Consider the following 14007-nt stretch of genomic DNA (forward strand, 5'->3'; position numbering starts at 1 on the left):
CGCACACTCGACCAGACACTCGACCGTGTGCTGAGGAGGACTCGACCGAGTGGAGAATGCACGAGAGAAGCCAGCTCGACCTGCCACTCGACCGAGCACAGGTCGAGTTGACCGAGCCGTTGACTATTTTGTCTTTTAGTGTTTTTAGGGCTTCCACCTCCTCTCCTATATAAAGCCTTGTACCTGCAACCACTAAAGTGTGCAACCTTTCAGAGAGTCAGAAACCTAGTTTTTACTTTTTAAGAAATTATTCCCTTTGCCTTTTTATTTCCTTACATTTTGTACCCTTTTTAATTAAACTCTTAGATTCTTCAATATTGTTGGTTCCATAACTTTCAATATATTAAGAATTTGGGTTTGATTCCTTTTGCAACATTGTAGTTCTTGTTCTTATGTTTCATTTGATGCAAGTTTCGAGATTTTCTGGGTTTATGACTTTGATGTTCATCATGTGTTCATGTGAGTAGTGCTTAGGATCTTGAGGATGGGTTAGGCTGGGCTGTGTTTGAGGTTTCTTTGCTTTGGTCAAGCTTGATTGTGGTAGAATCTCTTCTAGGCTAGATGTTCTTAATGTTAATCCTGAACTGAGAGGTTAAGGTTTGATTTCAAGCATCTTAGCATCACACCAATGTTTAAGGAGCATAGATAAGGCTAGATCTAAAGCTTACCATTAGGCTTGCTAAGAGATTAGAGGTCTTTTTGGTATGAGATGTATTGCTTAATACCTGCTTGTGTAGATTCTTTACTTTGTGAGAACAAGTCTAGAGATGCATAGGTTTGATTGATTCATGCCATGAGAGTGGAAGAAACTTGTCTTAGATTTATATGTCTAGAGATTAGCTCAAAGCTTTGCTTGAGATTTGTTGGCCAAAGCGTGATAACCTCATTCATTAGTCTAGCCCATGAATCCCTCCTCAAGGCCTTCTTTGTTTATTGATTTTTAAGTCTTAATCCTGTTGCTTGCTTGTTGTTTGATTCGTTTTTGCATTGCCCTGTTTTTATTGTGTTGCTCTGTATCCCGGATTTATCTAGCTCGACCCTGCACTCGATCTACACTTGATCGAGTGCTAGCTCGAGTTCATCCCCAGAACCCTTGTTTATGATATGTAGTTGTTCTGTCTCATTTCTAGTATCATTCTATTTGCATTTGTGTTTCATTTACTCATTGTCCTGTTCATCATTGTCTTGCATTAGTTCATTAGCATAGTTTCTATTTCTGTTCTTGGTTCATAACTACTGCAATCATTCTGTTCTATTTGCATTTAGCTCTTAGTTCTTGTAGTTTACTTTCTGCATTTTACATTTTCAATTTAGGATTGTTAGTGACAAACAATCTTTGCATTTGGCTTGACTTAGTCTCATATACATATCTTAATTGCTCACAAACACTCATTTAGGATTGACACCTCTTATACTGCAACTGCATAAGGGGAATTGAAACACCTTACCATCCATCCATTCATATCTCATTGCATACATTCATCAACATTCATCACCCACACCAAAAAAGATCTTGTTTCAATTTGGCGCCGTTGCCCATTTGAGTGTGTTTTTGTGACATTTATGATCCATATTAGTCTAAGATTAAGTTCGTTTATACACTTGTGAAGTTGCTGGACTCGAATCTTCTATTGCTGGGTTGTCTTGAGTTTCAGGTACCACTCGACCAACCACTCGACCACCACTCGACCGAGCAGTGATCTAGCACTTGATCGAGTCAGAAGCCGTGTACATTTTGGACACCACTTCCCAGTCGACTCAACCACACACACGAGCCTGAGCTCAATTGTGAACCTGTTCGAGTCTATACTCGCGTTTGTTGATGCACACAAGGTCTAAGGGGAAAGACAATCTTCAAAGGCCTATTGACAACATCCATAGGAAGCAAAAGGGTTTGGGAAATCAGAGAAGAAGAGTAGTTCAAGTTCAGCAAGAGGATCCAGTGATCATGGAGCAACAAGCTAACCATGAGCCTACCTAGGCACATTGGTGCTGGAGATGCACCCAACACCCACAACCAAAGGGCTGGTATTGTGCCTCCAACAGTGCCAAACAACAACTTTGAGATCAAAAGTGGATTGATCTCCATGATTCAAGCCAACAAGTTCCATGGGTTGCCAATGGAGGATCCACTAGATCATCTTGATGAGTTTGACAGAACCTTTGGTCTTACAAAGATCAATGGAGTGAGTGAAGATGGATTCAAGTTGAGGCTCTTCCCATTCTCACTTGGAGATAATGCACACCTTTGGGAGAAGACTCTTCCTACTGGAGCAATAACCACATGGGATGCTTGCAAGAAGGCTTTCTTTGCAAAATTTTTCTCAAATGCAAGGACCGCTAGATTGAGGAATGAAATTTCTGGGTTTGCTCAAAGAAACAATCAAAGCTTTTGTGAAGCTTGGGAGAGGTTTAAAGGATTCCAGACTCAATGCCCTCATCATGACTTCAGCAATGAGTCACTCTTGAGTACATTGTATAGAGGAGTGCTTCCCAAGATCAGGATGCTTCTTCACACAGCTTCTAATGGCAACTTCCTCAACAAGAATGTGGAAGAAGGTTGGGAGTTAGTTGAGAATCTTGCTCAGTCAGATGGCAACTATAATGAGGACTATGACAGAACCATAAGGTCATCATCAACTGATCAAGAGGACAAGTACAAGAAGGACTTGAAGATGGTCAATGAGAAGCTTGACAAGATCCTTCTTAGCCAACAAAAGTCTATTCACTTTATTGGTGAAGAAGAGGTTCCAGTTCAAGAGGGGGAGACTGAATTTGCTGAGTTGTGCTACATGCAAAACCAGGGAGGATTCAAAGGCTACAACCAAGGGGGTTTCAAGAACAACAATCTCTCTTATAGGAGTACCAATGTGGCTAACCCTCAAGACCAAGTGTATCCACCTCCACAGCCTCAACAGCAACAAAACTATGTCCCCAAACAAATCAAGTGTTCCAGCCTCGGTTGTGTCCCCCACCAGGGTTTCAGACTAACCAAGGCCAGGAACAAGACTAAAGAGCCATGATGCAGCAGTTGTTGATTGGGCAAACACAAGGAAATATTGAGGAAGCCAAGCAGTTTGCTGAATTGAATCAAAGGCTCACATCCCAGTATAATGACCTTAACATGAAGTTTGAAGGTCTCAACTCTAGAGTGAAGTATATGGAGAGCAACATTGCCTCTACTTCTGCTCCTAAACCCAACCAACTCCCTGGAAAAGCTGTTCAAAATCCAAGGGAGTTCACTGCAAAAGCCATCCATATCTCTGATGAGGAAGTCACTGAGGACAGTGATGTTCAAGATGGGGAGGATTGGTCAGTTATTGAAGCTTTGAGTGAAGTTTGTGCAGAGAAATCTGAATCCGCCATTGCACTCGACCAGGTACTCGAGCTAGCACTCGACCGAGGAGCTGTTAAACCACCTCTACCATTCCTAGGACGTTTCAAAGCACAAAGGATCAAGGAATTAAGGGAAATAATTGAGAAAAAGGAGATGTTGGCTAAGCAACAAGAGGATGAGAAAGCTTTGAAGGAAGAAGTTGTGGTTGAGAAACAAGAGGAAGTGATGGCTATTCAAGAGATCATCATTGCTTACCAAGAATAGGAGAGAGGACCTCCCTTGGAACAGTATGAACCTTATCCTCTCTATAGAGATTTTTTGCTTGATTTGTCAAAGAAGAAGGCTCAAGCTCAAGATGAGAAGGATCTTGAGAACCTTGGAGGAGTGATCATCCCAATTAAGCTTAAGGATCCAGGACCATTCTATCTGCCTTGCACAATCAGTTACCTCCACTACAACCAATGCCTTTGTGATTTGGGAGCTTCACTAGTGTGATGCCATACTCCATAGCTCAAAAGCTTGGGAGAACTGATTTCAAATCCACCAACCTCCATGTATGCCTAGCTGATGGGTCAAACAGAGAAGTAGTTGGAAGGTTGGAGAATGTCCCACTCAAGATAGGGAAGGCAAGGGTTCATACAGATTTTGTGGTATTGGAGATGGACAAGGAACCTGAAGATCCTATCATCCTTGGGAGGCCATTCTTAGCCACTGTTGGTGCAGTCATTGATGTCAAGGAAGGTCTTGTGACCTTGAATATTGCTGAGGGTATAGTTATGAAGTTCAATATCTATAACCCAACCAACCTTCCTACCATTGATGATCAGCCTTTTACTATCAAAGACAAAGGTGGTCAAGAGGTCTTAAGTGATAAGGCAACTCCAAAGGCTGAGCTCTCTCTTCAAGAAGATTATGTGGAAAAGCTTAAGAGGTCAGTTCAAGAGCTGTCTAGTATGGTTGAGGATCTCCAAGTTAAGCTGAACAAGAGGTCTTTGAGGAAAGCAAGACCAAGGTTCAAAATCAAGAAGAAGTAGGTTTGTGTTCTAAGGGTGAGGTGATCAAGGATCAACTTCACAGTGACCAAGAGGTTCCAGGGAGGATTTCATCACCTCCTTGGTATCTAGACCAAGTTTAAGAAGGAAACCAAAAGTCAAGCTTAGTGACTCTAAACAAGCTCACTAGGGAGGAAGTCCCTAAGGTATCCTTTGTAAATATGGTTTAATTTCTTAGTAGTTTTGATGTGTTTTCTTTTATGTTTGTGTTGGACAGGCCTTTTAGTGAGAGTGGAGTTGGGTATGGAGAGATTTGGACTTGGGCAAGGAGATTCGCAGGCCCACTCTATTAGAGTGTAAGAAGGAAGAGAGAGGAGAGGCCGGTAAGGCCGAGCCTTGGAGGAAGAGGAGAAACGGCTGGTAAGGCCGTGTGCACCAAGAGAGTGGCCGGTGAGGCCAAGAATGGCATGAGAGCGGCCAGTTAGGCCGTGAACACAATGAGAAAGGCTGGTGGGCCGTGTGAGCAAGGAGAGAGGCCAGCAAGGCCATAAGTACAATGTGAGAAGAACAAAGGCCTTATAAGAAGAACAAAGGCCTTATAAGAAGAAGAAGCCCAAGAAGAAGGAAATATCTCAAAAGGAAGGAAAGAAGGATCTAATGGCCACAATGAAAGGAAGGAAGAAGGATCAAACGGTCACAAGGCAAGGAAGGAAGGAAGGATCACGTGTGGCTTTGGTTGGGAAGCATAGCGAGTCAACCAAAGGGAAGGAGCTGTCCCTTTCAATATACACCAACTCGTGAATGTCCCTTTCATCTCCCATTGGAATCTCATTGTGTGTCTAACGGTCATATGCATTTGTTTCCCTATATTAAGTTGTATGAGAGCTCATATGTAATTAACACAACATTATTCAATAGAAGAGAATCCGATTTTCCTCTTTATACTTGTGTTCTTGTTCTTATTGCCAAGGTAGAGTCTTTAGGTATATCGGTTAGAGGCTGCCCTTAAGGCAGCCTATTCTCTTCTCAAATATCACCTAAACTCTTCTCTATTTATTGCTTTACTTAGCCTAGTTTATGGGGAGTTCATCACAAGTTGATGTTCTTCTCTTCCCCTTTAGATCGAGTTAGTTATTGTGGGTTTAAGGAGACTTAACCGTTGGGGTTTTGTTCTTCCTTGTCAAGAGCTTTCTCTTTTGCAAAACCAACACACTCGACCATCCCACAAGAGGTACTCGACCGAGTTGGAGAAGGAGTGAGGCCCATTCGATTCCCATTCTTCTAGAATGATCGAGTGGATGGAGAAAAGGAAGAAAAATTTTGAATTTTCAAACTTGGGTCAAGGAGCTCGACCACGTGCTGGTCGAGTGTGGGGTCGAGTGACAGCCAAAAGCAAGTCAAAGATTCCCAATTCAAATTTGAATGGTATGGACGCTCCACCCTTGTCTCCTTGTCCCCTTAGCTTCTTTAAATAGGACTTGCACGATCCTATACCTCTCACACTCTCTCATTTGCTAAAAACAACTAAATTCAAGTTTTAAAATCTCTCTCAAAGTTCATATTTTGCTCAAGCTTTGTTCTTTCAAGTTTTTGGGTCACTAACCTATTAACTTTGAGCTTTGAGTTCATTCCTTTCAGTTCCTTTTGAAAATGTCTTCTAAGATCACCAGGAAGTCTCAACAAACCGCTGCAAGCTCCATGGAACGTCGTGATGCTGGCCTTGAAAGAAGGAGAGAAGCTGGAAAGACAACTCGACGCCCCACTTGATCATGCACTCGACCGAGTGGTGGTTCGAGCAGCCGGTCGAGCCAGATACCGAGTCCAAGGAGAGAATCAGTTGAGGAAGATCCTGAGAGGACTGAAAGTGAGGAGGAAAGGGAGCCAACTCTCAATGAGTTTATGAGGAGACACAAGGCCAAAGGGAAGAGGCCAACAGTTGAGGTTGAGCAAGAGGAGAGTGAAAATGAGAGTGAGGAAGAAAGTGAAGAAGAAGAGTTAGAGGATGATGGGGAAGCAGAATCTTGTGGGTTGTCAAAGAGGCAGCTTTATGATGCTTTCATGAGAATGGAGTTCTTGAGGACTTGATATCCTCACAAGGAAACCATGGAGAAGCTTGCCATTGATGAAGATGTGGAGCTTCTTTTTGAGAAAAGTAACTTAACCAAGTTCATGGGGCTTTGCATGGAGGGCTACAAAGAAGAAAGTTGTGAGTTCCTAGCCACTGTCAAGTTGCATACATATGCAAGGAAAGATGCTGAGGCTGGAGCTGGTCACATTTCCTTCACAATCAAGGGGAAGAAGCATGAGCTTTCAATGAGAAAGATAGCCAATGTGTTTGGTTTTGAAGTGGGGAGCAATAGGAGCTTGATGATACCAAGAGAGGAGCTCTATTCAGTTTGGGAAACCATTGGGGACAACAAACTCTACTCATCCTCCAATTCCAAGAGCTGAAGGATAAGGAGCCCAGTCCTAAGGTACTTCCACAAAGCTCTTGCCAACACCTTCTTTGCAAGGAAGGAAACAGGGAATCTCAATGAGGGAGAGCTAAAGATGATTGATATGGCTCTCAATGGGATCATCCTCAAAGCAAGAGATGGGACCATCATCCTTGGGAGCACTGTAGAGACTAATCTTGCAATGGTGCTCATAGACCATATGATACATTTGATAAGTTGGGTAGGCAAGTTGGAGAACAAAGGCTCAAGAAAAGCACTAACCATTGGAGGCATCATTACTCCAATTCTACAAGCTGCCAAGGTCCCACTTAGAGGAGAAAGGGTCTCACCAAGATGGATTGACTCAAGCTACCTCACCTCTACTCTCATCCTAGCCAAGGAGATGCATCAAGGAAATCACATCTTCAATTTTGAGCTTCCTACACTTGGAAGGAAACAATTGATCTTGCCTAACCAAGAGCTCACCACCATTCAAGAAGGAGCCAACATTGACTTTTGGCCAGCTGAGGAGCACTTATTTGATGGAGTAGTTCAAGCTAGAGTTGAGGAAGCTGGGAATGCACAAGTGGCTGATGGGGAGGAGCAGTTTTATTTTGAGGATTATGAGCCCAACCCAAGGGATAGTAGAGGAGAGAGGGAGACTAGCAAGAGGTTGACACTTTTACAAAAGTGGAACAAGTGGCATGGGAAGAGGTTTGATAAGCTGAAGAAGAAGATGACCAACATGGCTAAGTCTATCAAGGGCTTAAGAAGGAGGTTGCTGACTTGAAGAATGGGAATTCTTCACCTTCACCATCAAGCCCTTTGAGGAGAAGTAGCTCAACTAGAGCACTTTTAAGAGTTGCAAACCCTTTGGAACAAGCTAGGGCTTCAATGTATGAGCCAAATCAGAGGAAGAGGAGCTCAAGTACCCGAGAACATCAGTCTTCGAGGCACTCGACCGGGTCACTCGAGCACCCACTCGGCCGAGCACCACCGACGTACTCGATCGAGCACCTTCCCAGATCACCCTATGGCTTCCCACCTCCAGCTGCTTATCCAGGTTATCCAAGTTACCCTCCCATCCCACCTCAATACTACATGGATCCAGCTCTCTACCAGCAGTTCTGCCAGCAGCAAGGTCAACATTTTGACACTCGCGGTCCAGCTCGACCCCCCCACTCGGACACGCACTCGACCGAGTCACGGTCGATCGCCATCGTCGAGCTGCCCAAACTCCATCTCCAGGTCACCAACAAGACCCCAACTACTCCTATGACATCATGCAAATGGATGTGGACAACTTCTTCCACAATCCCTAAGGTACCACCATCACCTTCACTTGTAAATATCATTGCATTTCATATTTTGTTTAGTTCTCTTAGTCTTGAATCCTCAATCAAATTTCTTTCACACAAGGGACTGTGTGATTTAAGTTTGGGGGAGGGTTTGAGATAGCATTTGACATTGTGTTTGGTGTTCTTATTTCAAATTTTTAGCATCTTCACATTAGTATTTGCATAAGCATCTAAGGCATAGAAAAACCCTAAAAATTTGAAATTTTTTTGAAAAATCTTTATAAAAAAAAAGAGTGTTCATGTAGTTTGCATTGCATATTAGGATCTTGTTTAGCATGTTTCATTTAGGATTGTATAATATTTGTGTAGGGATCTATGATGAGTATTTCCTTGTTAGCTTCTTTATTCACTAGCCTAGGATCAATGCCAAGTTAATAGTACTTTGATGCTAGTTGAGTAGTTAGAAGCATAAGATTGAACCAAGCCTTGAATTCCTGCATTGCATTTGGTCTAAATTGAAGCATGTTGTAATTTGATGCCATTTCCTACTTATAAGAACTAAATATTGACTTTCAATTATCAACTTGTGCATTGCTTTAAACTTAGGTATACCATATACATATTTGGATCATCTTTTTCCTTTTACCACTCTTGTTGATCCAAGTAGCTGATTTCCTCATTAAGAATCAGTTTCCCTACCCTTAACCTATCCTTCTTTCAAGCCAAATTTATTCTTGAGTGTGTAAGGCCTATTTTGGGATTGAGCTTAGTAGAAAGTGTTAGGTTTGAACTGACAAGAGTAAGACCTTGTGTAGTTCTAGTTTGCATTTTTCAAACTAGATAGGACTAGGTGGTTCACTTGTTGGGTTTGGGACTTGGCTGTTTTGAAAAGAAAAGAGGAAAAAGAAAAACAAAAAAAGGGTAGAGTCTTTAAAGAGGAGAATGTGTTTAAGCAAAGTCTAGTGAAAGGATGGGAAGTAAAGATTATTGAAATTGGTTCTAGTTAAAGAAAAGAAAGAAAGAAAAAAGAAAAGTCTAGCAAAAAGCTTGTATGTCTTAAGAATAAGAAGAAAAGAGAACCATAGCAAATAAGTGAGAATCCCCCATCCCACTAGAAAGATCAAATAAGAAACCTCTCCTAAGACTTGAAAACAAAAGAGAAAAGGGTGAAAGAGAAAAGAAGAAGTTAAAGGGTAGCACTAGGATCATTTGGGTTTAGATTGATAGGATAAACACTTTGGGTGCCTTTGGGTAGACAAGGTTTTATTCTTGTATGTGTCTAGGTGTTCTTACCTTTAGCATTCTTCTAAAGCTCAATCCATTTTTTATGAGAACCTTGATATTGACAAACCCTACTCTAAGAGACCATCATTGTCTCAAAACCCTTTATTACCAAGCCAAATGAGTTTAAGCTTTGTATAAAATTGATTCATATTCTTGATTAATGAATGTTAAAGGAAATGGTTGATTTGAATGCATGTCGATAACTAAGGCTCAAATCAATAAAGGTTGTGATATGCTTGTCTAAAATCTTTAAGTACAGCTCATTCACCTTGCATCATAGTACTAGTAACTTGGACATTGATTCTAGATGGTCTATTTGCAAGCTTTAGGAGCTGAGATCCCACTTTCAAACCTCACTTACCTTATTATGTCTTGCTTATTTGCTTGAGGGCAAGCAAAGACTAAGTTTGGGGTGCTGATGTTCATATATTTTACCATGTTTTCCCTTAGTTTATTAACATCTTTTGCATCTTTTGCTATCCATTTAGGCCATTATTGTGTAGCTTTAGCACTAATCATGCATTAGAGTTTAGTTGCATTGCATTTGCATCTTTTCATGCATATTTAGGTGATTTTGGAGCTTAAGGAGCATGGAAGCAATGCTGAGGAGAAGTGAGCCAATCATGAAAGGAAAGGAAGAGAGTTAAGGCTGAAGAACCAAGGTCCAGAGTCCAACTCGACCAGACTCTCGACCGTGTGCTGAGGAGGCCTCGACCGAGTGGAGAATGCACGAGAGAAGCCAGCTCGACCTGCCACTCGACCGAGCACATGTCTAGTTGACCGAGCCGTTGACTATTTTGTCTTTTAGTGTTTTTAGGGCTTCCACCTCCTCTCCTATATAAAGCCTTGTACCTGCAGCCACCAAAGTGTGCAACCTTTTAGAGAGTCAGAAACCTAGTTTTTACTTTTTAAGGAATTATTCCCTTTGCCTTTTTATTTTCTTACATTTTGTACCCTTTTTAAGAAAACTCTTAGATTCTTCAATATTGTTGGTTCTATAACTTTCAATATATTAAGAGTTTGGGTTTGATTCCTTTTGCAACATTGTAGATCTTGTTCTTATGTTTCATTTGATGCAAGTTTCGAGATTTTCTGGGTTTATGACTTTGATGTTCATCATGTGTTCATGTGAGTAGTGCTTAGGATCTTGAGGATGGGTTAGGCTGGGCTGTGTTTGAGGTTTGTTTGCTTTGGTCAAGCTTGATTGTGGTAGAATCTCTTCTAGGCTAGATGTTCTTAATGCTAATCCTAAACTGAGAGGTTAGGGTTTGATTTCAAGTATCTTAGCATCACACCAATGTTTAAGGAGCATAGATAAGGCTAGATCTAGAGCTTACCATTAGGCTTGCTAAGAGATTAGAGGTCTTGTTTGGTATGAGATGTATTGCTTAATGCCTGCTTGTATAGATTTTTTACTTTGTGAGAACAAGTCTAGAGATGCATAGGTTTGATTGATTCTTGCCATGAGAGTGGAAGAAACTTGTCTTAGATTTATATGTCTAGAGATTAGCTCAAAGCTTTGCTTGAGATTTGTTGGCCAAAGTGTGATAACCTCATTCATTAGTCTAGCCCATGAATCCCTCCTCAAGGCCTTCTTTGTTTATTGATTTTTAAGTCTTAATCCTGTTGCTTGCTTGTTGTTTGATTCGTTTTTGCATTGCTCTGTTTTTATTGTGTTGCTCTGTTTCCCGGATTTATCTAGCTCGACCCTGCACTCGATCTACACTCGATCGAGTGCTAGCTCGAGTTCATCCCCAAAACTCTTGTTTATGATTTGTAGTTGTTCTGTCTCATCTCAAGTATCATTCTATTTGCATTTCTATTTCATTTACTCATTGTCCTGTTCATCATTGTCTTGCCTTAGTTCATTAGCATAGTTTCTATTTCTGTTCTTGGTTCATAACTACTGCAATCATTCTGTTCTATTTGCATTTAGCTCTTAGTTCTTATAGTTTACTTTCTGCATTTTACATTTTCAACTTAGGATTGTTAGTGACAAACAATCTTTGCATTTGGCTTGACTTAGTCTCATATACAAATCTTAATTGCTCACAAACACTCATTTAGGATTGACACCTCTTATACTGCAACTGCATAAGGGGAATTGAAACACCTTACCATCCTTCCATTCATATCTCATTGCATACATTCATCATCATTCATCACCCACACCAAAAAAGATCTTGTTTCAAAAGCCAATTATACCCATTTTGTCCCTAAACAGGCTAAAACCAAGAAAACATTGCTTAGAAGTTGTAAAAAGCTTTGTTAGTGTTTTTGGGGTTAAAATGTGTCTTAATCCAATGCAACTAACTAATTATAAGTGTTTGAGATGGATTTGGAGAGTTTAAAAGCCACTTATACCCATTTTGTCCCAAAACAGGCAAAAACCAAGAAAACATTTCTTAGAAGTTGTAAACGGCTTTGTTAGTGTTTTTGGGGTTAAAATGTATCTTAATCCAATGCAACTGACTAATTATAAGAGTTTGAGATGGATTTGGAGAGTTTAAAAGCCACTTATACCCATTTTGTCCCAAAACAGCCTAAAACCAAGAAAACATTGCTTAGAATCTATAAACAGCTTTGTTAGTGTTTCTGAGTTAAAATGTGTCTTAATCGAATGCAACTGACTAATTATAAGAGTTTTAGATGGATTTGGAGAGTTTAAAAGCCACTTATACCCATTTTGTCCCAAAACAGGCTAAAACCAAGAAAACATTGCTTAGAAGCTGTCAACAGCTTTGTTAGTATTTATGGGGTTAAAATGTGTCTTAAACCAATGCAACTGACTAATTATAAGAGTTTGAGATGGATTTGGAGAGTTTAAAAGCCATTTATACCCTTTTTGTCCCAAAACAGGCTAAAACCAAGAAAACATTGCTTAGAAGCTGTAATCAGCTTTGTTAGTGTTTTTGGGGTTAAAATGTGTCTTAATCTAGTGCAACTGACTAATTACTAGAGTTTGAGATAAATTTGGAGAGTTTAAAAGCCACTTATACCCATTTTGTCCCTAAACAGGCTAAAACTAAGAAAACATTGCTTAGAATCTGTAAACAGCTTTGTTAGTATTTATGGAGTTAAAGTGTGTCTTAATCCAATGCAACTGACTAATTATAAGAGTTTGAGATGGATTTGGAGAGTTTAAAAGCCATTTATACCCATTTTGTCCCAAAACAGGCTAAAACCAAGAAAGCATTGCTTAGAAGTTGTAAACAGCTTGGTTAGTGTTTATGGGGTTAAAATGTGTCTTAATCTAATGCAACTGACTAATTAAAAGAGTTTGAGATGGATTTAGAGAGTTTAAAAGCCAGTTATACCCATTTTGTCCCTAAACAAGCTAAAACCAAGAAAACATTGCTTAGAAGCTGTAAAAGCTTTATTAGTGTTTATGGGGTTAAAATGTGTCTTAATCCAATGGAACTGACTAATTATAAGAGTTTGAGATGGATTTGGAGAGCTTAAAAGCCACTTATACCCATTGTCCCAAAACAGGCTAAAACCAAGAAAACATTGCTTAGAAGCTGTAAACAGCTTTGTTAGTGTTTTTGGGGTTAAAATGTGTTTTAATCTAGTGCAACTAACTAATTATAAGAGTTTGAGATGGATTTGGAGAGTTTAAAAGCCACTTATACCCATTTTGTCCAAAAACAGCCTAAAACCAAGAAAACATTGCTTAGAATCTATAAACAGCTTTGTTAGTGTTTCTGGGGTTAAAATGTGTCTTAATCCAATGCAACTGACTAATTATATAAGTTTGAGATGGATTTGGAGAGTTTAAAAGCCACTTATACCCATTTTGTCCCAAAACAGCCTAAAACCAAGAAAACATTGCTTAGAAGTTGTAAAAAGCTTTGTTAGTGTTTTTGGGGTTAAAATGGGTCTTAATCCAATGCAACTAACTAATTATAAGTGTTTGAGATGGATTTGGAGAGTTTAAAAGCCACTTATACCCATTTTGTCCCAAAACAGGCAAAAACCAAGAAAACATTTCTTAGAAGTTGTAAACGGCTTTGTTAGTGTTTTTGGGGTTAAAATGTATCTTAATCCAATGCAACTGACTAATTATAAGAGTTTGAGATGGATTTGGAGAGTTTAAAAGCCACTTATACCCATTTTGTCCCAAAACAGGCTAAAACCAAGAAAACATTGCTTAGAAGCTGTAAAAAGCTTTGTTAGTGTTTCTGTGTTAAAATTTGTCTTAATCTAATGCAACTGACTAATTATTAGAGTTTGAGATGGATTAGGAGAGTTTAAAAGCCACTTATACCCATTTTGTCCCAAAACATGCTAAAACCAAGAAAACATTGCTTAGAAGCTGTAAATAGCTTTGTTAGTGTTTCTGAGTTAAAATGTGTCTTAATCCAATGCAACTGACTAATTATAAGAGTTTGAGATGGATTTGGAGAGTTTAAAAGCCAATTATACCCATTTTGTCCCAAAACAGGCTAAAACCAAGAAAGCATTGCTTAGAAGCTGTAAACAGCTTTGTTAGTGTTTATGGGGTTAAAATGTGTCTTAATCTAATGCAACTGACTAATTAAGAGAATTTGAGATGGATTTAGAGAGTTTAAAAGCCAGTTATACCCATTTTGTCCCTAAACAAGCTAAAACCAAGAAAACATTGCTTAGAAGCTGTAAACAGCTTTATTAGTGTTTATGGG

At 39.8% G+C, this 14007-nt stretch overlaps 1 non-coding gene across 1 annotated transcript; it reads right to left on the minus strand.

The window, feature by feature from the left end:
* Positions 1–2342: 2342 nt before the first annotated feature.
* On the minus strand, positions 2343–2449 carry LOC147919401 (small nucleolar RNA R71). The gene has a single exon (XR_015594195.1). It is a non-coding gene; the product is annotated as a small nucleolar RNA R71 (small nucleolar RNA).
* Positions 2450–14007: the final 11558 nt, after the last annotated feature.

The sequence above is a fragment of the Camelina sativa genome, chromosome 20, assembly GCF_030686135.1.
Source record: "Camelina sativa cultivar CO46 ecotype springtype chromosome 20, ASM3068613v1".
In the NCBI taxonomy this organism is placed as follows: domain Eukaryota; kingdom Viridiplantae; phylum Streptophyta; class Magnoliopsida; order Brassicales; family Brassicaceae; genus Camelina; species Camelina sativa.